This window comes from Ranitomeya imitator, chromosome 5 (genome assembly GCF_032444005.1).
Source record: "Ranitomeya imitator isolate aRanImi1 chromosome 5, aRanImi1.pri, whole genome shotgun sequence".
Taxonomy (NCBI): Eukaryota; Metazoa; Chordata; class Amphibia; order Anura; family Dendrobatidae; genus Ranitomeya; species Ranitomeya imitator.
This window is the reverse complement of record NC_091286.1, coordinates 670,158,803-670,184,593: the sequence shown is the minus strand read 5'-3', so window position 1 is coordinate 670,184,593 and position 25,791 is coordinate 670,158,803. Positions and strand designations below refer to the sequence as shown.

Below are 25,791 nucleotides of genomic sequence, written 5' to 3'. Positions count from 1 at the left end.
TTATTAATTTCTTTTGTCAGGTTCCCCCTAGGAGCAATATAAGTAAATTGTTCTGTGCTGTTATACTGCTTCATTCCAATTTTACTACATTTTAATTTTCTCAATTTTCTTTTTTGCATGCATGTGTGAACAGTTTCCTACTAGTGATGAGTGAATGTACTCGCCACTACTCGGTACTCGCACTAGTATCACTATCCTGGGTGTACTTGGCGAGCACCTAGTATTTCGGGGTTATTCGACGGGAGCTCGGGTCTCCTCCTTTTAATTTTGGTGCTTTTGAGAGAGCCAATCAGCATCCATGGATTGTCAGCCATGCACTGAAATACCGCAGCCATTTTTGTTGTGGTATTTCAGTGATTTCCTGGCCGCACAGCATCGTCAGGTCATGGAGTGTGCACTTTTTTTTTCTGCATGTAAGGAATTGAGAAAACAGCAAAAAGGCAGAAATGCCTACCTGCCTAGGCCTCCAAACAAATGCACTATCAGGATGCAGTGGACCCATGTGGTTAAGATGGGGGCAACACAGGTGCAGAATTACCGATGAGGCAACCTCTCACAACCTAACAAACTAATGGAGGGGGTGACTGCTTATGTTATTACTGCACATAAAAGACTTGTATGTGGTGCTGTTCACACAATGGAGATGCACAGCATCCAGGTTAACAGCCTATTAGTGACACGCTTCTATTAGCTCAGGCGGGCTGCCCAGCGCTGGCCAGATGTAAAGAATTGAGATAAATGTCCTTATGATTATCAGTGCATATATTGTACAAAAGTTGAAATAGTGAACACTTTTTATTAACATCATAAGTTTTTGAATATGTGCCAAATAAATGTTCTATTTTTCTATTTTTGCTAAGGGCAATATTTGATAGAACAATATTTGTTTGCCGCATGATTCTAATTCTGCTTTCTCAAGACTAAGATTCAAAGTTTGATTCCACCAAATAATGATTGGTCCATTTGTTTTGTAATTTCTTTCACATCTGAGGATGGGTTTGTGTACGTGTTATAAACCTTGTGTTCATTGTAATTTTAGATGCCGATGAGTAAGGACATGAAGCTCGAAATGCATCAGGCGTGGAGGCGATCTTTGCCCCTTGAAACTCTATGATATGTATGTTTTTAACTTTTTCAAACAATGGATTGAATAAAAGAAGAAACCTAAATTTTTATGTAAATCACCTGGTGCTGGTTTTTCCTTTTTTGCCTGCATTTACAAGTGGAGTCCAGCCACATTGAACCTGGCACCCGTGGTCCTGTGATACTCTGGTGAGCACTGTGGAAATCCTTTTTCCCCTCTCCCATGTTGATTTATGACCAACATATATTGAACTTCTACTTTATTTTATATCTTTTGGAATTTGCTTTGTAACTCACAATACATACTATTTTTACCTTTTAGAAAAAGTGCTAAATGAAATTAAAAATGTTATTGGATCTGCTCAACCTCAAGTAGAACATAGAAAAGAAATGCCATATACTGATGCTGTCATTCATGAAATTCAAAGATTTGGGGACATCGCACCTGGAAGCCTCCCAGATGCCACAACTACGGACATTACATTCAAGTTATAATCTTTCAAAGGTTAGGAGACTTCTTTTATATCATAAGTCTGGACTTTGTGTGTGTGTTTTCCATTGAATATTTTAATAAATTCTGTATATTTATAATATTTTCGTGATATTGTATATTTTTATGGTAATTTATTACCTTTTTGTTTCCCCAGGGCACAACTGTCATTCCATTTCTTCACTCTGCTCTTAGCGATAAAATTATTTTGAGAAGCCAGAAGAGTTTTATCCTGGGCTTTCTCAACTCATAAGGCAAATTTAAGAAGAACGAAGCCTTTATTCCCCCCTCATTAGGTAAATCTTTTTCTTTCTTTCCCCTTTAATTGCATCATACATTTATGTATTGTAAAGCGAATAATGATGAGCGAGCACTGAAATACTCGGGTGCTCGTTGCTCAGGTCGAGAAAATTGGAAATTCAGGTACTCGACCCGAGCAACGAGCTCAATCTAAGTCTATGAGAAACTCTAGTGTTTTTACCGCGATCCCCCCGGGGTCCTTTTAAGGTCTGAAAACATCAGAAAAAGATGAAAACACTGCTCAAATGACACGGGAGTATAATGGTGATCGCCCCTGGAAGCAATTCTGACTCCTAGGTAACATTTGTAAGCAATGTTTTCAGAATTTCATGCCATTTTTACAGGTGCACCAACAAACATACAATAACGTAACCAAAATGGATTTTGCTGAGAAATTTGTTAAGGTACATCCTTTCCAGGCTAATGACTTGTTTATAAGGCAAAATAATTTACCCCAGACCAAAACGTTCCTCCACCACTTGGGCTATGTTTTATCATTTTAATGCAGTCCTCAAATTTTGGAGGATGGTACATATGTCTGACATCCATGTGTACTCCTGAGGTCTTATGTGTGAAGTCTAAACTGAATATCAATGGCCTTGTTGATGTTGGTAGTCAACAACTGCCCTCTTCTGCTCCCAAATCCTTTCCAACATATGCAGTGTAGAGTTCCAATGTGTGGGGACATCACACACCAGTCAGTGAGCCGGAAGCTGCAAACATTGCTGAAGCATGGCAAGGATGGCTGAAGCTGTATCTGACTTTCTAAAATGGGCAGACAGACAGCGTACTTTCACTAGCAGATCCAGCGGCTCTAGGTAGCTTTTCAGAAAACGTTGAACAACGAGGTGAAGCGCAGGGGGCAAGCAAGGTACATGTGTGAGCTCACCTTGCCTCAGATCTGCCACAAGATTCCAGCCATTGTCACACGCAACCATGCCTGGCTGTAGGTTCAGCGGTGTCATCCAAATATCTCACTGCTCTTTCAGTGCTGTCCACAACTCTTCTGCATTGTGATGTTTGTCAACTATGCAGATTACCTACTGTATTCTCACCCATCCCTTGTAGATTGTGAGCCTTTGTGGGCAGGGTCCTCACTCCTCCTGTACCAGTTATGACTTGTATTGTTTAAGTTTACTGTACTTGTTTTTATTGTGAATACCCCTCCTCACATGTAAAGCGCCATGGAATAAATGGTGCTTTAACAATAAATAATAATAATAATAATTAGCTTCAGCACAGTCTGTTACCACTGGGTATAGACAACTGAAGGCTGTTTAGGGACAAGGACGTGGACGGGCTTGATGATGGTGCTGCTTGACTGTGGGCAACAACAGGTGCAGGGCTAGAGAGATTTCACCAGCATGGTGGACTGGGGATTGGCTTCTATGCAAAACAGTGGAAGAAGCAGTGGTGTCCCCTGTAGACCATGTTCCTGGAGCCTTTATCATATAGTCTCCTTCGGGGTCACCGGGAAAGTATTGGCACCGTTCTGTAGTTTTTCACATTGACACAATGTATCCAGCTTAGTGGATGATCCAATTAGGGATTGCAGCAAGTCAGGGGAGCGATGTCCTGACAGTGATACCTGGGAAGTATTGGTGGCGCAGTTGTCATGTGGGAGCACAGCCGCGCTGGTGCAGTGTTTGTGTGACGGCTGTGCTCCCGCATGACAACTGCGCCACCAATACTTCCCAGGTATCACTGTCAGGACATCGCTCCCCTGACTTGCTGCAATCCCTAATTGGATCATCCACTAAGCTGGATACATTGCGTCAATGTGAAAAACTACAAAACGGTGCCAATACTTTCCCGGTGACCCCGAAGGCGACTATATGATAAAGGCCGGGGTTCGGCCGAAACGTCAACTGTCGCTTCACCTATCACCGTAAATAAAATTAATTCACTTCAAAGCATACCTCTACTGAGTGCAGTGATTCTATATTTGACTTGGACTTTTGGAACATTGGGTTCCCTTTCACTGGCACCTTTACTCTACCTAGTCGAGTGCTAACCATCTATACTAGTTGAAGAAAACCTGTTGGAGTTTGCAAAAGACCTGAGACTGGGACGGAGAGTTGACTTCCAACAAGACAATGATCCCAAACATAAAGCAAAATCTACAATGGAATGGTTCACAAATAAACTTATCCAAGTGTTAGAATGACCCAGTCAGAGTTCAGACCTCAATCCAATCGAGAATCTGTGGAAAGAGCTGAAAACTGCTGTTCACAAACGATCTCCATCAAACCTCACTGAGCTCGAGCTGTTTGCCAAGGAAGAATGGGCAAGAATTTCAGTCTTTCAATGTACAAAACCGATAGTGTCATATCCCAAGCAACTGGCAGCTGTAATCGCAGCAAAAGGTTGTGCAATAAAGTATTACGTTAAAGCGGCCGAATATTATTGCACGCCTCACTTTTCAGTTGTTGAATTTCCACAAAAATTTAAAATAACCAATAAATTTTATTCAACTTCACAACTGTGTTTCACTTGTTGTTGATTATTCACCAAAAATTTACATTTGGTATCTTTATGTTTGAAGCATGATATGTGGGAATCGGTTGAAAAGCTCCAGGGGGTCGAATACTTTCGCAAGGCATTATATATATACAGTATATATATATATATATATATATATATATATATATATATATATATATACACATACTGTATATACAGCATATATGTATATATATGTACATATACACATATACACACCGTATTTATATACTGTATATATATATATATATATATATATATATATATATATATATATATATATATATATATATATACAGTATGTAGTTTATTTATGAAGATTTAAGAATAATGCAATGAGTACACAGGATTTTCCGGGTGAAATATATACATTATCATTAAATTGTCTTGCTCACATAACTTAATAAAACTGAACGAAATTATTAAAAAGATCATCAAAATATATAAACCATTACATGAATATATAACTGTACTTAAATAAATCATCGGATGAAAGAAGTACATCGACACTACAGTCATGGCCAACATTTTTGAGAATGACACCAAAATTATATTTTCACATGATCTGCTGCCCTCTGGTTTTTATTAGTGTTTGTCTGATGTTTATATCACATACAGAAATATAATTGCAATCATATTATGAGTACCAATAGGTTATCTTGACAGTTAGAATGAGTTAATGCAGCAAGTCAATATTTGCAGTGTTGACCCTTCTTCTTCAAGACTTCTGCAATTATCCCTGGCATGCTCTCAATCAACTTCTGGACCAAATCCTGACTGATAGCAGTCCATTCTTGCATAATCAATGCTTGCATTTTGCCATAAATTGTTGGTTTTTGTTTTTCCACCCGTCTCTTGATGATTGACCACAAGTTCTCAATGGGATTAAGATCTGGGGAGTTTCCAGGCCATGGACCCAAAATCTCTATGTTTTGTTCCATGAGCCATTTAGTTATCACCTTTGCTTTATGGCAAGCTGCTCCATCATGCTGGAAAAGGCATTGTTGGGCGCCAAACTGCTCTTGGACGGATGGGAGAATTTGCTCTTGGAGGACATTCTGGTACCATTCTTTATTCATGGCTGTGTTTTTAGGCAAGACTGTGAGTGAGCCGATTCCCTTGGCTGAGAAGCAACCCCACACATGAATGGTTTCAGGATGCTTTACAGTTGGCACGAGACAAGACTGGTGGTAGCACTCACCTCTTCTTCTCCGAATAGGCTGTTTTCCAGATGTCCCAAACAATCGAAAAGGGGATTCATCAGAGAAAATGACTTTCCCCAGTCCTTTTGCAGAATATCAGTCGGTCCCTGATGTTTTTTCTGGAGAGAAGTGGCTTCTTTGCTGCCCTCCTTGAAACCAGGACTTGCTCAAATAGTCTCCGCCTCACATTGCGTGCAGAAGCACTCACACCAGCCTGCTGCCATTCCTGAGCAAGCTCGGCACTGCTGGTAGTCCGATCCCGTAGCTGAAACAGTTTTAAGATACGGTCCTGGCGCTTGCTGGTCTTTCTTGGGTGCCTTGGAGCCTTTTTGACAACAATGGAAGCTCTCTCCTTGAAGTTCTTGATGATGCAATAGATTGTTGACTGAGGTGCAATCTTTGTAGCTGCGATACTCTTCCCTGTTAGGCCATTTTTGTGCAGTGCAATGATGGCTGCACGTGTTTCTTTAGAGATAACCATGGTTAACTGAAGAGAAACAATGATACCAAGCACCAGCCTCCTTTTAAAGTGTCCAGTGATGTCATTCTTACTTAATTATGACTGATTGATCGCCAGCCCTGTCCTCATCAACACCCACACCTGTGTTAATGGATCAATCACTAAAACGATGTTAGCTGCTCCTTTTAAGGCAGGACTGCAATGATGTTGAAATGTGTTTTGGGGGTTAAAGTTCATTTTCTGGGCAAATATTGACTTTGCAAGTACAGTAATTGCTGTTAAGCTGATCACTCTGACATTCAGGAGTACATGCAAATTGCCATTAGAAAAAATGAAGCAGTAGACTTTGGAAAAATTAATATTTGTCTCATTCTCAAATTTTTTGTCCCTGACTGTATATTTGTTAACAATATCAACCCAAAATATTTTTGTACACCACATTGACTGACTGAACGTGTTCAGTAAACTTGACTGAACTACATGGCACTGTGACTGACAGAACTTGTTCAGTAAACGTGAGTGAACTACTGTATGTGACGACCAAGCAGCGAATGGGATTTCCGTTACAGACAGACAGAATTAGACAATTATATAGTAGATATATATACATTTTGAGCTGTTTTATATATCTTGGGATAGGTACCCAATCAAGCTGTAAAATGGATAGGCATCTAGGCCATAGAATAAATATGATGTAGAAAAAATATTAAGATGTACTGATAAAAAATAGGATTCAACCTGATTCAATCCACCCATACACTGTAACATACAGAGAATGCTAGATAAAATATATCTTACATACATAGAGATGAATAAGGTGCAATAGCAGAGTAGATGATTAGCCCACTCGCCCCTTGTGAAGTCCTGTAAGATCCATTGTCACAGTCACCAAATATTTTCCAGCAAGGCGACCCCCATAAAGGCGATGCATGAGATATTCTAGGGTAAGTAGAAGAAACATAGATCTGCAAGTAGAGGGATCAGGGAGCCCAGGCTGGTGGTGTCCACAAATCCTGGTCCTTATGCCAGTGAGGCCCGCAGCATCACCCCATTTCTGCCCCCACTGCTAGCTTGCTGCAGCAGCTATCCTGCCTCCTTGTACCCTCCACCCAAGCCATCTACCCCAACCCCTTGGTATGCTAGTGTAAAAATGGATTCTAAAATGCTCCACCTTACATTTTTTCTGTTTTCCTCCCCAAAATTTGGGTTGCATCTTATAGTCCACAGCATAGGGTATCTACAGTGGGAACAAGAAGTTTACATACACAATCTAAAAAGACGCATCTGAATGTTTTTCTCAATGTCTGACATGAAATCAGAATAAATCTTTCCAGTTTTAGGTCAATTTGGATTACCATATGTAATGGGGTCTACTGTGCTGTAGGACCTCTTTCAGCACCCCCCGTGTTTCAGGAGGTCCACTCTGCTTTTGCTGGATTCTGAATGAAGGACGCTGGCTGGAATTCCTTGATTACGTGAGAGCATATAAAAGCTGACAGCTACTCCACGTATTTCCAGTCTAAAAGAACACACTTTATTCACAGCACACAGAATATATAACACAGATACACAGGGCAGGCCAATAGAAAAAGCAGGCCAGACATACATTACAATAGCTGCAGGGGGCCGGAGCCTGCTGATATTTACTGTGGGAATTACAAAGGTGGGGGAGGTCAGAAGGAGAATATCTTGTCCGCTCTGACCAGGGGCGCAGCCTGTGGACTGATGCATTTCACATGGAACCTATTATACATAATATATACTGCATAACATATTCTTGGTGCTGGGGGTTCTGTAACACGGCTCCCCTTTTCAGCGACACGATCGGCATACACAGTCTGATCCTTAACGGATCGGTTTGGGGATAACCGAAGTTTATGGGGTTGGTACGAGTTCCGTTTGTTGACTTAGTCCATCGGCGTTACCGTTTTGTTTGCCGGGTCTGTAGTGGATGGTGAAGTCCAGAGGTTGTAGGGCTAAACTCCACCACAGTAATCTGGCGTTGTCTCCGGAGACCCGATTAAGCCAGACTAGGGGATTATGGTCCGTTAGGAGGGAAAACTGTTGTCCATACAAATATGGTTGTAACTTTTTGAGTGCCCATACTATTGCCAGGCACTCCTTCTCGATGGCCGCATAGCTCACTTCACGGGGCAGTAGTTTCCGACTCAGGTAAGCTACCGGGTGTTCTTGGCCATCCGGCCCGACTTGGCTTAGTACTGCCCTCAATCCAAACATAAAAGCGTCTGTGTGAACAAGAAAACGTTTAGTTGGATTGGGTGCGGCCAATACAGGTGTATTGGTGAGGGCGTCCTTTAGCTGGCGAAGGGGGTATTGGTGAGGGCGTCCTTTAGCTGGCGGAAGGCTTCCTCACACTCTGGGGTCCAGGTTACCTGGCGGGGTTGGTTCTTACGGGTCAGATCAGTGAGGGGCTTGGCCACGCTGCTGTAATTGGGAATGAATTTCCTATAATACCCCGCTGTCCCTAGAAACGCCATGACCTGGGTTTTAGTGCGTGGGGCGGGCCATTTGGCTATGGCCTCAAACTTGGCTGGTTCTGGTCTCTGTTTCCCACTTCCCACCCAATACCCTAAATACTGAACCTCTGCTTTGCCCACATGACACTTGTTTGGGTTCAGGGTGATTCCGGCCTTGTGGAACCTGTCTAATACTGTCTCTAGGTGATTTAGATGCTCTTCCCATGTCGCACTGTAGATGGCGATGCCATCCAGGTAGGCACACGCATAGTCCTGGAGACCATCCAGAAGCCGGTCAGCCAGCCTCTGGAAGGTCGCCGGGGCAGTCTTCATCCCGAATCGCATAACTCGAAACTGGAATAAGCCAAACGGGGTCACAAATGCCGACTTGGGAATAGCATCAGGACTAAGGGGAATCTGCCAGTAGCCTTTGCATAGATCGATGGTGGTCAAATACTTTGCCCCTGCCAGCCGGTCTAACAAGTCATCCACACACGGCATGGGATACGCATCCGTCACTGTTTTCTCATTGAGCTTATGATAGTCTACACAAGACTGTGCAGTCCCATCCTTCTTGGGCACTAACACTACGGGGGATGCCCAGGGACTATCTGACTCTTCAATGACCCCTAAACGCAACATCTTTTGTATCTCTTGTCGCATCCCTTCTCGTACAAACTCAGGGACGTGGAAGGGGGGTTGTCGCAGGGGGGTCTGATCCTGGGTCTCAACCTTGTGTTGTGCCAGGTGAGTGTACCCGGGTTTCCCTGAAAACATCCTCTGTCGCTGCCTCAACAACTCCTCCGCCTGCTGTCTCTCCCGGGGACTTAAGTCTTCACCCCAGTGTACCTGGTCCCATGTTTTAGACTGAGTCTTCTCTCCTAAGACATCAGGCAAGGGAAGTCCGGCTAAATCCTCTGCTTTAGGTGCACAGATGGCCACTACCTCATCAGGGCGCTCCTGATAGGGCTTCAGCATATTCACGTGGAACATGCGGATAACCCTGGGGTCGTCACAATCGGCGACATTATAGGTGGTGTCGGCTATTTTCCCCACTACCTGGTAGGGCCCCTGCCATGCAGCTTGGAACTTGTTCTGCCTAGTGGGCTCTAACACCAGGACCTTCTGCCCTATTTCCAAGGTGCGCTCTCTGGCCCTCCGATCGTACCATTTGCGCTGGCGCCGCTGGGCCACCTGCATGTTCCCACGTACAGCCTGGGTCAGCTCCTGTAGGCGGTCCCGGAATTCCAGCACATAGGGTGCAATAGGTACCCCTTCTATGATGCCCTCCCCTTCCCAGTGTTCTAGCACTAAGTCTAGGGGTCCCCTTACCCGTCTCCCATATACCAGTTCGAATGGGGAGAATCCCGTTGATTCTTGGGGCACCTCTCGATAGGCAAACAGGAGGTGAGGCAAGAATTTCTCCCAGTCCCTGTAGGTCCTGGTAAACGTCTCAATGAGTTGTTTTAACGTCCCGTTAAAGCGTTCACACAACCCATTGGTTTGCGGGGGGTACGGGTCGCTTCTAATGGACTTTACGCCGCACAGCTTCCACAGTTGGTTGGTCACCTCTGCTGTAAACTGGGTACCCTGGTCTGAGATAATCTCCCGGGGAAATCCAGCCCGTGAGAAAACCTGGAGCGGGGGCGGCCGCCACCGTCTCTGCCAGTATGTTAGGTAACGCAACCGCCTCTGGATACTGTGTGGCAAAATCTACCACTGTCAATATATACCTTTTCACTGTGTTTGGCTAACGGCCCTATCAGATCGACCGCTACTTGGCTAAATGGTTCCTCCGCAATGGGGAGGGGGCGAAATTTGGCCGTGCATCGATCTCCCCTCTTGCCAATGCACTGGCCACTGTCAGAGGTCTGGCAGTATTGACGAACATCATAGGTTACCCCCGGCCAAAAAAAGTTTTGTGTCAGACGATGTCTGGCGCGACTGACGCCGAAGTGCCCGGCCAAGGGTATGTCATGAGAGATTTGCTGTAACTCCGGCCTATACTTCTTGGGAACTACCAGCTGTCATTTTATAGTGGGGCTCGTCCCTGTGTGGTGCTGCTCTGTGATCCGGTAGAGGAGTCCCTGCTTCATATAAACTGTTCCCCTTCCAGTACCCCTCTCCCCTCCTGTGCCTTCCCACGATATCCCTCCAATGAAGGATCCTCAAGTAACTCCCTCTTAAATTTATCTGGGGTGGCCCAAGAAATGTTTCTGGCTATGGGAATACATGTAGGGCTGGGATGTTTTACCTGGGCCTCCTCTGACTGTGATTCCACCTCCGCAGCTTGACCTTGTCTCCGGGTGGTCACAGGATATGTCTCAGCCAGAGGGGCAACCGAGAAGGCAGACAACATGGGCCCCAAGTCATTTCCCAGCAAAACGTCTGCAGGCAAATCCTCCATCAAGCCGACCTCAACAAGGCCATCCCCAACTCCCCAGTTCAGGTGAATCCTGGCAGTGGGCAGTCAATATATGGCTCCCCCTGCTACATGGACTGCCACTGTCCGGTCCGTCTTCTCTTGGTCCTGGACGAGATGAGGCTTCACAAGGGTCAAAGTTGCTCCGGAATCTCTTAGTCCCTGCATGCGTTTCCCATTAACCCACGCGACCTGTCAATGCTGTTGTCGATTATCTGCCTGGGCTGCCTGCACGGGGTCTACTTCATGCAACACTTCCTCCATGTCTTCCACCCTTTGGTTAGTTGTAGCCCCCAATGCCGGGTCAGCTTCGCCTTGGTAGCTGTTCCCGCTTTTGGCCACTGGGTATGCTGAGTCTGGTTGGGACATTGTCTTTGCAGGTGGCCCAGCTGACGGCAGGTGTGGCATCGCACCCCAGGGGAACTGTGGTAGGCCGGGTTTCTAGCTGGTCCCTTTACAATCTTTGGTGGTTTGGGGCCCTCCAGGTCCATGGGCGGACCCCTAGTGACCATCTTTGATCCGGACAACTGAGGCCTCCTGGCGTCATGATGTTCATCGGCCAGACGAGGGGCTTCCTCAAGAGTCATTGGCCGCCTGTCCCGAAGCCATTCCTGTGTCTTGGGGTTTAGTCCATTAAAGAATCGTTCTAGCAAGAAGAGCTGAAGGACGTCCTCCTTAGTGGTTGCTTGGCTCCCTAGTACCCACTGTAGCAGTGACCACCATAATTTACAGGCCCATTCAGCGTAGGTATCGGTTACTCATTTTATAAGTCCGCGGAACTTTTGGCGGTATGCCTCTGGTGTCAGCGCATATCGGGCCAAGATCACTTCTTTGATCCGCTCATAGTCCATACGGTCCTCATCAGATACCGTGCGAGAGGTGCCCGCTGCCCGGCCTGTCTGCTTGCTGGCCAGAATCTGAACCCGTTCCTCCTGCTTCACTTGATGAAGGGCACACTGCCGCTCAAAGTCCTGCAGAAAGCCATCAATGTCTTCCTCTGGCTCCCCAACTGTCGGAAGGCATTATACTGGATCTTTTTGTGGCTTACTGTTGAAGGTACCTGGGCGAAGGCCAGAGCTCCCCTTGCCTGCTGACTCTCCTCTCTCCGCTCTGCTATCTCCATCTTGGCCAGCTCCACTTTGGTCCGCTCTGCCATCTCCATCTTGGTTAGATCTATCCTGGTCCGCTCGGCCATCTCTTCCTTCAGATCAGTACGCACATCAGCCATCACTAGGGTTGAGCGACCTTTACTTTTATAGGATTGGGTCGGGTTTCACGAAACCCGACTTTCTCAAAAGTCGGGTCGAGTGAAATCGGCCGATCCTATAAAAAAGTCGGGGTCGGGGTCGGCCGAAACCCGAAACCCAATGCATTGCAATGGGTTACTATGGTTGCCAGGGTCCCCAGGGCACGTCCGAGGGTGAGTATATTCTTATTAGGTATATACTCACCCTCGGACGCGCCCTGCTTCTTTCCGGTAGCCTTCCTTCCTAAGAATCAGCGCTTGAAGGACCTTTGGTGACGTCGCGGCTTGTGATTGGTCGCGTGAGCGGTCACATGGGCCGTCGCGTGACCAATCACAAGCCGCGACGTCCCTGAAGGTCTTTCAAGCGCTGATTCTAACGAAGGAAGACTGCCGGTTAGTACCAGGGCGCGCCAGAGGGTGAGTATAGCAATATTTTTTATTTTAATTCTTTCTTTTACACTTAAATATGGATTCCGATACCGATTTCCGATATTGCAAACATATCGGAACTCGGTATCGGAATTCCGATACCAGATTCAGAAGATCGCCGACCTCATGGCCGACCCCACACAGGGGTCGGGTCGGGTTTCATGAAACCAGACCTTGCCAAAAGTCGGCGACTTCTGAAAATTACCGACCCATTTTGCTCAACCCTAGCCATCACTAGGGTTGAGCGACCTTTACTTTTATAGGATCGGGTCGGGTTTCACGAAAAAAAGTCGGGGTCGGGGTCGGCCGAAACCCGAAACCCAATGCAGTGCATTGGGTTTCCATGGTTCCCAGGGTCTGAAGGAGAGGATACTCTCCTTCAGGCCCTGAGATCCATATTTTAGTGTAAAATAAAGAATTAAAATAAAAAATATGATGCGGTGACGTCGCGGTGACGTCGCGGCTTGTGATTGGTCGCGCGGCCGCCCATGTGACCGCTTGCGCGACCAATCAGAAGCCGTGACGTCACCGCGACGTCACCGAAGGTCCTGGAAGCACTGATTCGAAGGAGGAAGGTTCCCGGTTAGTACCAGGGCGCGTCAGAGGGTAAGTATTGCGATATTTTTTATTTTAATTCTTTATTTTACACTTAAATCTGAATTCCGATGCCAATTCCCGATATCTTAACATAGTAACATAGTAACATAGTTAGTAAGGCCGAAAAAAGACATTTGTCCATCCAGTTCAGCCTATATTCCATCATAATAAATCCCCAGATCTACGTCCTTCTACAGAACCTAATTGTATGATTAGTGTTGAGCATTCCGATACCGCAAGTATCGGGTATCGGCCGATACTTGCGGTATCGGAATTCCGATACCGAGATCCGATACTTTTGTGGTATCGGGTATCGGTATCGGATACATAGAGATGTGTAAAATAAAGAATTAAAATAAAAAATATTGATATATTTACCTCTCCGGCGGCCCCTGGTGAGTCCGCGGGTAACCGGCAGGCTTCGTTGTTCAAAATCAGCGCTTTTAGGACCTGAGAATCACGTCCCGGCTTCTGATTGGTCGCGGGCCGCCCATGTGACCACCACGCAACCAATCACAAGCCGAGACGTCACCGCAAGCTATTAGCGCGCTCATTTTTGAAAAATGAGCGCGTTAATGACTTTCAAAGACGTAGCGGCTTGTGATTGGTCGCGGCCACGCGACCAATCACAAGCCGCGACGTCACCGCAAGCTATTAACGCGCTCATTTTTAAAAATGAGCGCGTTAATGGCTTTCAAAGACGTAGCGGCTTGTGATTGGTCGCGGCCACTAATTAATTTAAAAATGAGCGCGTTAATAGCTTGCGGTGACGTCGCGGCTTGTGATTGGTCGCGTGGCCGCGACCAATCACAAGCCGCTACGTCTTTGAAAGTCATTAACGCGCTCATTTTTCAAAAATGAGCGCGCTAATAGCTTGCGGTGACGTCGCGGCTTGTGATTGGTCGCGTGGCGGTCACATGGGCGGCCCGCGACCAATCAGAAGCCGGGACGTGATTCTCAGGTCCTAAAAGCGCTGATTTTGAACAAAGAAGCCTGCCGGTTACCCGCGCTGAGTTCAGGAGCCGCCGGAGAGGTAAATATATCAATATTTTTTATTTTAATTCTTTATTTTACACATCTCTATGGATCCCAGGGCCTGAAGGAGAGTTTCCTCTCCTTCAGACCCTGGGAACCATGAGAATACCTTCCGATACTTGATGTCCCATTGACTTGTATTGGTATCGGATATCGGTATCGGCGATATCCGATATTTTTCGGGTATCGGCCGATACTATCCGATACCGATACTTTCAAGTATCGGACGGTATCGCTCAACACTATGTATGATACAATATTGTTCTGCTCCAGGAAGACATCCAGGCCTCTCTTGAACCCCTCGACTGAGTTTGCCATCACCACCTTCTCAGGCAAGCAATTCCAGATTCTCACTGCCCTAACAGTAAAGAATCCTCTTCTATGTTGGTGGAAAAACCTTCTCTCCTCCAGACGCAAAGAATGCCCCCTTGTGCCCGTCACCTTCCTTGGTATAAACAGATCCTCAGCGAGATATTTGTATTGTCCCCTTATATACTTATACATGGTTATTAGATGGCCCCTCAGTCGTCTTTTTTCTAGACTAAATAATCCTAATTTCGCTAATCTATCTGGATATTGTAGTTCTCCCATCCCCTTTATTAATTTTGTTGCCCTCCTTTGTACTCTCTCTAGTTCCATTATATCCTTCCTGAGCACCGGTGCCCAAAACTGGACACAGTACTCCATGTGCGGTCTAACTAGGGATTTGTACAGAGGCAGTATAATGCTCTCATCATGTGTATCCAGACCTCTTTTAATGCACCCCATGATCCTGTTTGCCTTGGCAGCTGCTGTCTGGCACTGGCTGCTCCAGGTAAGTTTATCATTAACTAGGATCCCCAAGTCCTTCTCCCTGTCAGATTTACCCAGTGGTTTCCCATTCAGTGTGTAATGGTGATATTGATTCCTTCTTCCCATGTGTATAACCTTACATTTATCATTGTTAAACCTCATCTGCCACCTTTCAGCCCAAGTTTCCAACTTATCCAGATCCATCTGTAGCAGTATACTATCTTCTCTTGTATTAACTGCTTTACATAGTTTTGTATCATCTGCAAATATCGATATTTTACTGTGTAAACCTTCTACCAGATCATTAATGAATATGTTGAAGAGAACAGGTCCCAATACTGACCCCTGCGGTACCCCACTGGTCACAGCGACCCAGTTAGAGACTATACCATTTATAACCACCCTCTGCTTTCTATCACTAAGCCAGTTACTAACCCATTTACACACATTTTCCCCCAGACCAAGCATTCTCATTTTGTTTACCAACCTCTTGTGCGGCACGGTATCAAACGCTTTGGAAAAATCGAGATATACCACGTCCAATGACTCACCGTGGTCCAGCCTATAGCTTACCTCTTCATAAAAACTGATTAGATTGGTTTGACAGGAGCGATTTCTCATAAACCCATGCTGATATGGAGCTAAACAGTTATTCTCATTGAGATAATCCAGAATAACATCCCTCAGAAACCCTTCAAATATTTTACCAACAATAGAGGTTAGACTTACTGGCCTATAATTTCCAGGTTCACTTTTAGAGCCCTTTTTAAATATTGGCACCACATTTGCTATGCGCCAATCCTGCGGAACAGACCCTGTCGCTATAGAGGCCCTAAAAATAAGAAATAATGGTTTATCTATTACATTACTTAGTTCTCTTAGTACTCGTGGGTGTATGCCATCCGGACCCGGAGATTTATCTATTTTGATCTTATTTAGCCGGTTTCGCACCTCTTCTTGGGTTAGATTGGTGACCCTTAATATAGGGTTTTCATTGTTTCTTGGGATTTCACCTAGCATTTCATTTTCCACCGTGAATACTGTGGAGAAGAAGGTGTTTAATATGTTAGCTTTTTCCTTGTCATCTACAACCATTCTTTCCTCACTATTTTTTAAGGGGCCTACATTTTCAGTTTTTAGAGGGTATGTATTACATTTTCTGAGAATCCTCTTAGTCTCAGCAACTGCCTCTCAAGTTCCATGTCATCAGGCGTAGGTCCCTCACCTGTGGATGATAGAAGGGTCATTGAGAAAGCAGGTGGCGATCCCAAGGGAGGATCCAAAGGTCAGAGACTGACATGGCTCTGAGCCATGAAAACCACGGCCTCTTGAGCCAAAATGGGACTACCAAGATCACTTTCACTCTTTCCTCCTTTATTTTTCTGATGACTATCGGTAGAATTATCATCAGGGAAAAGGCATAAGCCTGATGAAAGGTCAATGGGGACTGAAGGGAGTTAAGTATACCTGGATGGTGCTCTCTGTATAGCAAAGCAAACCTTTCAACCTGCCGGTTGTTTCTTGCTGCAAAGATGTCTATCTCTGGCATGCCCCACATGTCCATTATCTTCTTGAAAATGCAACAGCTGAGCAACCATTCCTTGATGCAGGGTATGGCAAATTAGGAAGTCTGCTGCAGAGTTGTCTACACCCCTGATGTGCAGGGCTGACAGGGACAAGATATGTTCTTTGGCCAGATTAAGTATCCTGTCCGCGGTAGACATCAGAGTTCCTGATCGTGTTCCTCCTTGATGATTAAAATTTGCTACTGTGGTGGTGTTGTCTGATAGAACTCTTGTATGAGTTCCTTGCAACTGTGGAAGAAAATTACGTATGGCATGATAAATCGCTTTTAACTCTCTTAAATTTAAAGAGCCGTGTTCTTTCGTTGGAGACCACTGTCTCTGATTGCCCCTAAATGCGCTCCTCATGAAAAGGGGCTAGCATCCGTGGAACTTGTTTTTGAGGCTCTTACTACACAAAGAACTCCTCTCAAGAGATGTCTTAGATCTAGCCACCATTCCAGGGATCTAACTACCTCAGTTGAAAGTGACATTACTCCCTCCAACTGTCCCTGCAGTTTTTCCTCTTCCTGTAGGATGCCCGCTGTAGCTGTCTAGTATGGAACTGGGCCCACTGCACTGCAGGAATACATGATGTAAGAGAGACAAGCAGAGACATACCCTCCCTCAGGGACATTCTAGGGTTGTCAATTGCTGAATGTGCTTTATCAACTATTGTTAATTTCTTCACTTTTGGAAGGAGGTATTTCTGAATTACGGAGTCTAGATGAAGGCCCAGGAATGTCTGGCAGGTTATCAGGAGCAACCTGGATTTTTTGTAGATGATCAGCCAACCCAAATCCTGCAAAGATGAAATTACATCAGCTAGCCGCTGCTCACATTGAAAGGCTGAGTTTCCTACCACTAGATGATCGTCCAGGTGCGGGACTATTAAAGTGTCCTTTAACTGTAAATACGACATCACCTCTAGCATTAACTTGATGAAGACCCAGGCACCATGGACAATCCAAAAAGCATTGCCATGAACAGGAGATGATGGATCTGACCCTCTAACACGACCGCCACCCGGAGGTATTGTTGATGTAACATGACATGACATGAATTGGGAGAAGGTAATTTGCATCTTTGAGATTCAGGACTGCCATGAAGCACCTGGGAAATAAAATTTTTATGGCTGATCGAATGGACTCCACTTTGAAGGTCCGAGATCTTAAAAAGGTGTTCAACCTTCTTAAATTAATTATTTTCCTATAAGCACCATCTGGCTTAGAGACCAGAAATAAGGGGGAGTAAAATCCCTTCCCTCTTTGGTCTGCCGAAACCTCCTCGACAACAACCCATTGAACATCAAATTAACCTGGAAATACAGTCAAACTGTGATTGATTTCCCAGATGTAGAAATCTCAAAATCCAATAACGGCACTGTTGGCACAGATATTTACAGAAAAACGACGGCCACAATGCCTTACTACATTACTCATCTTCACATCCACCTAAACTTAAAAATTCCATCCCAATAGGACAATTCCTGCGAGCTCGTCGCATCTGCTCAAGTGACATAACATTTCATCAACAGGCCAAAGACTTAGAGCGTAGATTTAGGAACAGAGGATATCCAGCTAAAGAAATAAAGAAGGGTTACCTTCGTGCTTCACAACAGAGTACATCCAATCTTCTGTCCAAACCCCCTCGCAAAAAAACTATAACCACAGATACCGGCCCAAGATTTATTACAAAATTCAACTCAAATTGGGCTGAAATAAATCAAATTCTGAAAAAACATTGGCCTGTTTTACTCACTGATAGAGATCTACACAAACAACTAACCCCTTATCCCTCCATCACATGGTGAAAATCGCAGAACCTAGCTGATACACTCTGTAGGAGTCATTACATACCCCTTAAGACTAATCCCTTCTCATACAGCAGTAAGGGACCACCCTGGGGATGTTTCCCGTGTGGAAATTGTTCGGCTTGCCGAAACATAATAAGAACAAAGGAATTTTCAAACTCAAAGGGAGATAAGACCTACAAAAGTGTGCATCATATCACATGTAACACAGAGGCTATTATCTATCACATCAGCTGCCCCTGTGGTCTGATATATATCAGAATGACGACCAGAGCATTCAAAATCCGTATACAAGAACATGTCAGAGATATTAAAAACGCAGCACAATGCCTAGAACCACATCTCCTAAAAAACATCCCTAAACATTTTTTGGATGTCCACGCATGCAACCCAAAAGGCATGATAGCTCGGGGCATTGACCATGTGTACAGTATATGGGCATCCGTGGTGGAAACCTCAAACAAAAGCTTCTGCAAAAAGAGACACGATGGATTGTCACACTTAATACCATGACACCTTACGGCCTGAATGAAGCCATCAGTTTCAAGTCTTTCCTCTAATATGAGCGCTATTTTAATTGAGTCACGTGTTTTTATTATATATCTTGTTCCGTCATTAACTTTTCATTTCTATATTTTTTAGATAATTCTTTTGATTTGTTATCTTCTATCATACTCTATTTCACGAGGATTGGCCACTCATAATATCGGACTGGATAAGGATACTTTTGGAGCGACAGTTAAAGAAGCTATGTGTATGGACTATGGATGAAACGTAATGAATACTACGGATTTGACCTCATTGCGGTTCCTGCACGATTAATTTCGTGTAATGACCTGTTTATATGCAAATATAGTATGTACCTTTTGTCGATTGGTCCTTCTAAAATAATCAATCATTTTACTTTATAATATTTAGATGACATGCGGACTATCCATTTTTATGCATTACACACTGTACATTAAGACACCCAATGGTCCCCTCTTAATATGATAGTCTTAGATTTATATCTTTATAGTTCGGATATATATCTATACACGTATGCCTAAATACTGCAATTATTTAGTTGCACTTGCTTCTAGACGTGTCGGTCCAGCCGCTGCCATATAAGTTTATTGGCATATATGTCCAGATGGATGCTTACTCTGTTATAGACTTTGACCCCGTATTCGACTACTCGTCTCCTCAGTACATATCTGACATAGATATGCTCCGCGCATGCGCAGTGTTGGCCCTGCGTCTGGGGAGGCCCGGGTGCATTGCTATGGCGGCGGGTGGTGATGACGTCAGCCCTCACCCTCGCTGTCTGCGTCGCAGGCCGGGCTCCCTTCTTGCAGGGCGGCACACCATGCGAGGCGCTGCATCTACTAAACTACCGATTCCTCCCTCCAATCACCTTGGAACCAGTTACCTTCCTTATTCAGGCGCAGACGCACTCTGTGCATGCACTGCGCCGGCCAGATGCCGGGGTAGGCTTCGGTGTGTTGCCTCGGTGATGGGAGGTGATGATGATTGTCCTCACTCCCATCGCTGACGCCGCATGCCGGGCCGCCCCGTCACGGGGCGGGGCATCATGCATGGAAGTGCGCCGATTCGCTGACCAGATCCCCATCTCCGCCGATAAAAACCCAGGACTCTTAGCTTTCCTTTACGCCTCCTGACGAAGCCGTGGGCGGCGAAACGCGCGTCAAGGCAGCACGTGTCCGACGGACGCAGCCGCACACCAGGATCACCATGTCCCAAGGTAAAAACAACATATCTTGTTACCCGTAGTGCCAGACTCTGGATTTAACTAAATCATTAGTATGAGATAACTGCCATTGCTGGGCCACATCGGGCTACTGTGTAAAGAGAAGCTTGTTGGTCATTTGTTATAATACCTAGATTCAGCTCTGTTTACACAGTGAATGGCCAAGAACGTTATATTTAGCCCAGGCTGTTAGACTTAGAATCCTATCTATTGCTAGTGCTACGCAGTCACTACTTTTTGGGCTTTGCTGGGTGACTGATTATAATTGTGAGCACCAGTGACCGTTCATCACAGCAATATATAGCCCCTTTTATATCACTGATAGCTAGGACTTTGACATCTATTTCCAGCACATATTATAAACCTGCTACCGCATTTTCTGGCCGTTTATCTTATAGTGTGTATGCCGCTGTGCCCGCTGGGACACGCTTTTTCTTTTTCTATTTTGTCTTATCGCTACTTTTATGCAGTCTATCTGCTGGCACCGACAATATTTTAGCTGTTTTTCACTGACTACCCGTTGTTCTGATTATGTTCTTGTTCTATTTTTGTATTGATTATATTTAATAAAATTATATTTACTTATTCTATAAATTTCCCCATTCTTTTATTTTGGGACCCACTATTGAACTGTATTACAGGACAAAGTTATTTATTCTATTGTCCGATCTCACTAGTACTAGGACCCAATCGGTTGCTTTTTATAGCACCTGTCGGTAAATATGATAGGCCTAAGGGGTTACTCTTTAAGAACATGTTTAGCTAACAGACCCTTAATTCCCACCTACAAAGCCTCCTGCTGAGCCTGAGACTTTAGAGAAGTCAATAGGAAGGAGTCCAGAGGGACACGGCAAACTCTAATCGTAAGCCAGATGTCACGAGGCTAATGGCCCAGGAGTTAGATGTTATTGCCCTCCATTGTCGGCAGAAGTGTAATAGCCTGCTACCCACTGGCAGGCTGGGGCTACCAGGATTTATATCCACTCCTGAAGGGACATCTGCCAAACAGGGTACCTTCTGCTTAGCATCTCTGTTGCCCCAGTGGTTTTGCTTCATATAGTCATTTTTCCTGTCGAATGACTGTCCAAAGCCTCCCTTCCTGAAAGCTTTCCCTGGCATGGTATGGCACAGAGTTTCAATTTGGCCTGGGCGTCATCTCTGAAGCCTTTTAACCATAAGGCCTGATGGGCTGCATTAGATAATCTGCCAAGAATATCGCTGCACCTCTGATTAGAGGGATAGAGGCACATAATTTGTCCCTAAATAAACCGGCTTTTATATTCTCCAATTGATCCAAACAAACTAGGATGGATCTTGCGGTGTAGGTGGCTGATATTGCTGGTTTGAAGGCTCCCGTACATGCCTCCCAGGATACTATCCACTTTACGATCTAGGGGTCGGAAAGCATTCCTGAGTCCTCCACTGTTAAAGATGAACGATCGGAGGTAGAGGCTACGGCAACATCTACTTTGGGAGCTTTTACCCAAGAGGCTAGATCAATATCGTCAAAGGGATACCTTTGCTTAGTTAAAGGAAGAAAACCTCTCTGACCTTGATTTCCCCATTCTTTTTTCACTTGTTCCTTGTTCTTTGACCACTGGTATTACCGGAAAAGCTTGCCTCTTCACCTGAGAAAGACTTGCAAACATAATTTCCTGAGGCATTTTGGGGTCTTTGGTGTCCGTCAACCCCATAGTCTTCTGAACTGATCTGACAAGTTTAATAATACTGTCAGTTGGAAAGCAATTATGCTCCTCCTCTTCTGAAGATAATATCTCCCGGGAGGAATCTGAGCTGAGCTCACCACTGCCAGAAGATGACATAGTCATAAGGGAGGTTTATTCCCTGCTGGGCCTCTGCCCTTTGGTTCCACTGGAGCCCCCCAGGGCCTGTAGCTCTTCCCTGTTCATACGCCTAATGTCCTCTGTTTTTACTGAGGACTCCTCCTGCACAGTATGCCCAAATGCAGATCTGACATAGCCTTTTGGTCTTTTTAGCCTGAAGGGATATAAAGAAATAAGAGGCTGTCATCTTAATAGATGTAATTAGTAACACTCACCCAGTGAAGCTTGTCAATATGGTACCAGTTGCGGAGGTGAAGGCACAGGCTGAGATAGAGAATGGCTCGATTTTCTGCTTTTACCACTTTTATCTGTGGAACCACTCTGTCCGGATCTTCCACTGCCATTTTTCTGCTGCTGTGCTTAAGCACCACCACTTCCTCCAGTGGGTGCATAGCGGGGTCATTTGGGGATGACATTGCTGCACACCAATAGGAATGTAGTCAGTGTTTTCATGCAGCATGTTCCAATAGTGATGGAATCCTCAAAAAACATTTTTTCTTCGCCCGGAAGTGTTAACATCACTTCCGGGTCACGAGTCCCGGCTCTGTGCGCCTGTACAGCCTCGCCGCTCTGTACAGTTGCACAGTGTCTTCTCCCTCCCCGCTACCCCCAGAAGCTTAAGCCAGTACTTCTGAGGGAGAGCACTCTCATTAATAACTGCGCATGCGCCTGCCAAAATACCCCCAAATACTACGATCTACGACTAGTGCTGATAGCCTCTATGACTTGCAGATGCTGCTTCATCTGCAAACTATAGAAGTGATCAGCCAGCAAAAAAATTGTTGTCTCACAGTGGAACAAAGTAAAAAGGTAAACTTTTTTTAAAATAATTGTTAAAATATTTAAAAAAATAAATAAAAAAAATCAATATATTCTATCTCTAAAAAAATATTTTAATGAAAAAAAATGTAAACAATAAAAGTACACATTTTTGGTATCGCCACTTCCACAACGACCCGACCTATAAAACTGTCTTACCAGTTAACCACTTTAGTGAACACCATAAAAAATAAAAAAAAGCAAAAAACAATGATTTATCTTTATACTGCCAAACAAAAAGTGGAATAACACGACGGATATAAATAAACATGGTACCGCTAAAAAAAAGTCATCTTGTCCTGCAAAAAAAACAAGCCACCACTCAGCTTCATTAGCAAAAATAAAAAAAAAAGTTATAACTCTCAGCATAAAGTGATGCAAAAATAATTATTTTTCCTATAAAATAGTTTTTATTGTATAAAAGCACCAAAACATAAAAACACAATATAAATGAGGTATCGCTGTGAAACTGCTTTATCAATTTTACCACAAACGAACGGTACAAACGCCCCACTCAAAAAGAACTTCATGAATTGCTGTTTTTTGTTCTTTCTGCCTTCCAAAAATCAGAATAGAAAGCGATCAAAACAGGCCACGTGCAAGAAAAGTGGTACAAATACAAATAACTTCAACTCGGCCCTCAAAAAGAAAGACCTCACTTGACTCTGTGGGCAAAAATATAGAACAATTATAGCTCTCAAAATGTGGTGATGTAAAAACTATTTTTTGCAATAAAAAGCGTCTTTTAGTGTGTGACAGCTGCCAAACATAAAAATCCGCTATAAGGCCTCTTTTACATATCCTATTTCCGGTACCAGAGATGTCAGTGTCTGTGTGTAAAATACTTGTGGCACACATGTGGCATCTGTGCACCGCATCAGTACCTCACGGACGGGCGCAAGGGAAGAAGCGTTACTGTAAGCGCTGTTCCCCAGCGCGGGGTGCTGAATACGGCTCTCATCATTTTTCCTGCTTTGCCGGCGATAGGCGGGAGCAGGGGAGAATGATTAGAGTTACATTTCAGTGATAAAAGAGACAGCAGGCAGTTTTTTATGGGACTATTACTCCCATCAGCCTATCCCTGCTTCTGCTACTAAGGCCGGTGTCACACACAGCGTAAAACAATACGGTCCGTATATTACGGCCGTAATACGCTGAAAAGTCCCCAAAAAAATGGTCCGTTGCTCCTCCGTAGGCAGGCTGTGTCAGCGTTTTTTGCGCATGGCATCCTCCGTATGTAATCCGTATGGCATCCGTACTGCGTGGTTTTCTCGCAGGCTTGCAAAACCAACATACCGCTATAGAAGTGATCCATGTGTCCCAAAAAGAAAAGAATATATATATATATATATATATATATATGTCAGTAGACACATATATGTATATATATTAATACTTATTCCAGCGCTATACAGCTTGAAAGCCGGTAATTCAATTACCGGCTTTTTCTTTCTCCTTCATAAAACCCGACATGATTTGAGACATGGTTTACATACAGTAAACCATGTCTTCTCTCCATTTTTTTTGCAGATTCCACACTACTAATGTCAGTAGTGTGTATCTGCAAAATTTGGCCGTTCTAGCTCTTAAAATAAAGGGTTAACTGGCGGAAAAAATTGGCGTGGGCTCCCGCGCAATTTTCTCCGCCAGAGTAGTAAAGCCAGTGACTGAGGGCAGATATTAATAGCCTGGAGAGGGTCCACGGTTATTGGCCCCCCCCTGGCTAAAAATATCTGCCCCCAGCCACCCCAGAACAGGCACATCTGGAAGATGCGCCTATTCTGGCACTTGGCCACTCTCTTCCCATTCCCGTGTAGCGGTGGGATATGGGGTAATTAAGGGTTAATGCCACCTTGCTATTGTAAGGTGACATTAAGCCTAATTAATAATGGAGAGGCGTCAATTATGACACCTATCCATTATTAATCCAATTGTAGTGAAGGGTTAAATAAAACACAAACACATTCTTTAAAATTATTTTAATGAAATAAAAACAATGGTTGTTGTAGTATTTTATTCAACGCCCAATCCAGTCACTGAAGACCCTCGTTCTGTGAGTAAAGAAACATAATAAACCAACAATATACTTACCCTCCGCAGATCTGTAACGTCCAACGATGTAAATCCTTCTGAAGGGGTTAAAACATTTTGCAGCAAGGAGCTGTGCTAATGCAGGCTGCTCCTCGCTGCAAAACCCCAGGGAATGAGGCTAAAAATAGATCAATGATCTATATTTAGCATCATTTGCGGTGAGGCGCCCTCTGCTGGCTGTTCATAGATCGTGGGAAATTACCTAGAAAGCCAGGGAGCCAGGGAGCTTTCTAGGTAATTTCCCACGATCTATGAACAGCCAGCAGAGGGCGCCTCACCGCAAATGATGCTAAATATAGATCATTGATCTATTTTTAGCCTCATTCCCTGGGGTTTTGCAGCGAGGAGCAGCCTGCATTAGCACAGCTCCTTGCTGCAAAATGTTTTAACCCCTTCAGAAGGATTTACATCGTTGGACGTTACAGATCTGCGGATTGTAAGTATATTGTTGGTTTATTATGTTTCTTTACTCACAGAACGAGGGTCTTCAGTGACTGGATTGGGCGTTGAATAAAATACTACAACAACCATTGTTTTTATTTCATTAAAATAATTTTAAAGAATGTGTTTGTGTTTTATTTAACCCTTCACTACAATTGGATTAATAATGGATAGGTGTCATAATTGACGCCTCTCCATTATTAATTAGGCTTAATGTCACCTTACAATAGCAAGGTGGCATTAACCCTTAATTACCCCATATCCCACCGCTACACGGGAATGGGAAGAGAGTGGCCAAGTGCCAGAATAGGCGCATCTTCCAGATGTGCCCGTTCTGGGGTGGCTGGGGGCAGATATTTTTAGCCAGGGGGGGGCCAATAACCGTGGACCCTCTCCAGGCTATTAATATCTGCCCTCAGTCACTGGCTTTACTACT

General features: G+C 44.5%; 1 protein-coding gene across 4 annotated transcripts in view; it reads left to right on the top strand.

Annotated features, from left to right (window-relative positions):
• The window catches only part of LOC138638743 (cytochrome P450 2C23-like), a 761,024-nt gene that overhangs the window by 190,774 nt on the left and 544,459 nt on the right, over positions 1-25,791 (top strand). For 2 of the 4 annotated variants that reach the window (XM_069728292.1, XM_069728291.1), the window contains exons 1-3: positions 1,029-1,272; positions 1,406-1,588; positions 1,731-1,869. The exons of 1 other annotated variant lie outside the window; for it this stretch is intronic. The gene's annotated coding sequence lies outside the window, so the exon portion shown is untranslated. Of the gene's footprint in view, positions 1-1,028; positions 1,273-1,405; positions 1,589-1,730; positions 1,870-19,052; positions 19,266-25,791 lie in introns of those variants that run through there. One more of the 4 variants, XM_069728290.1, reaches the window with a different exon arrangement.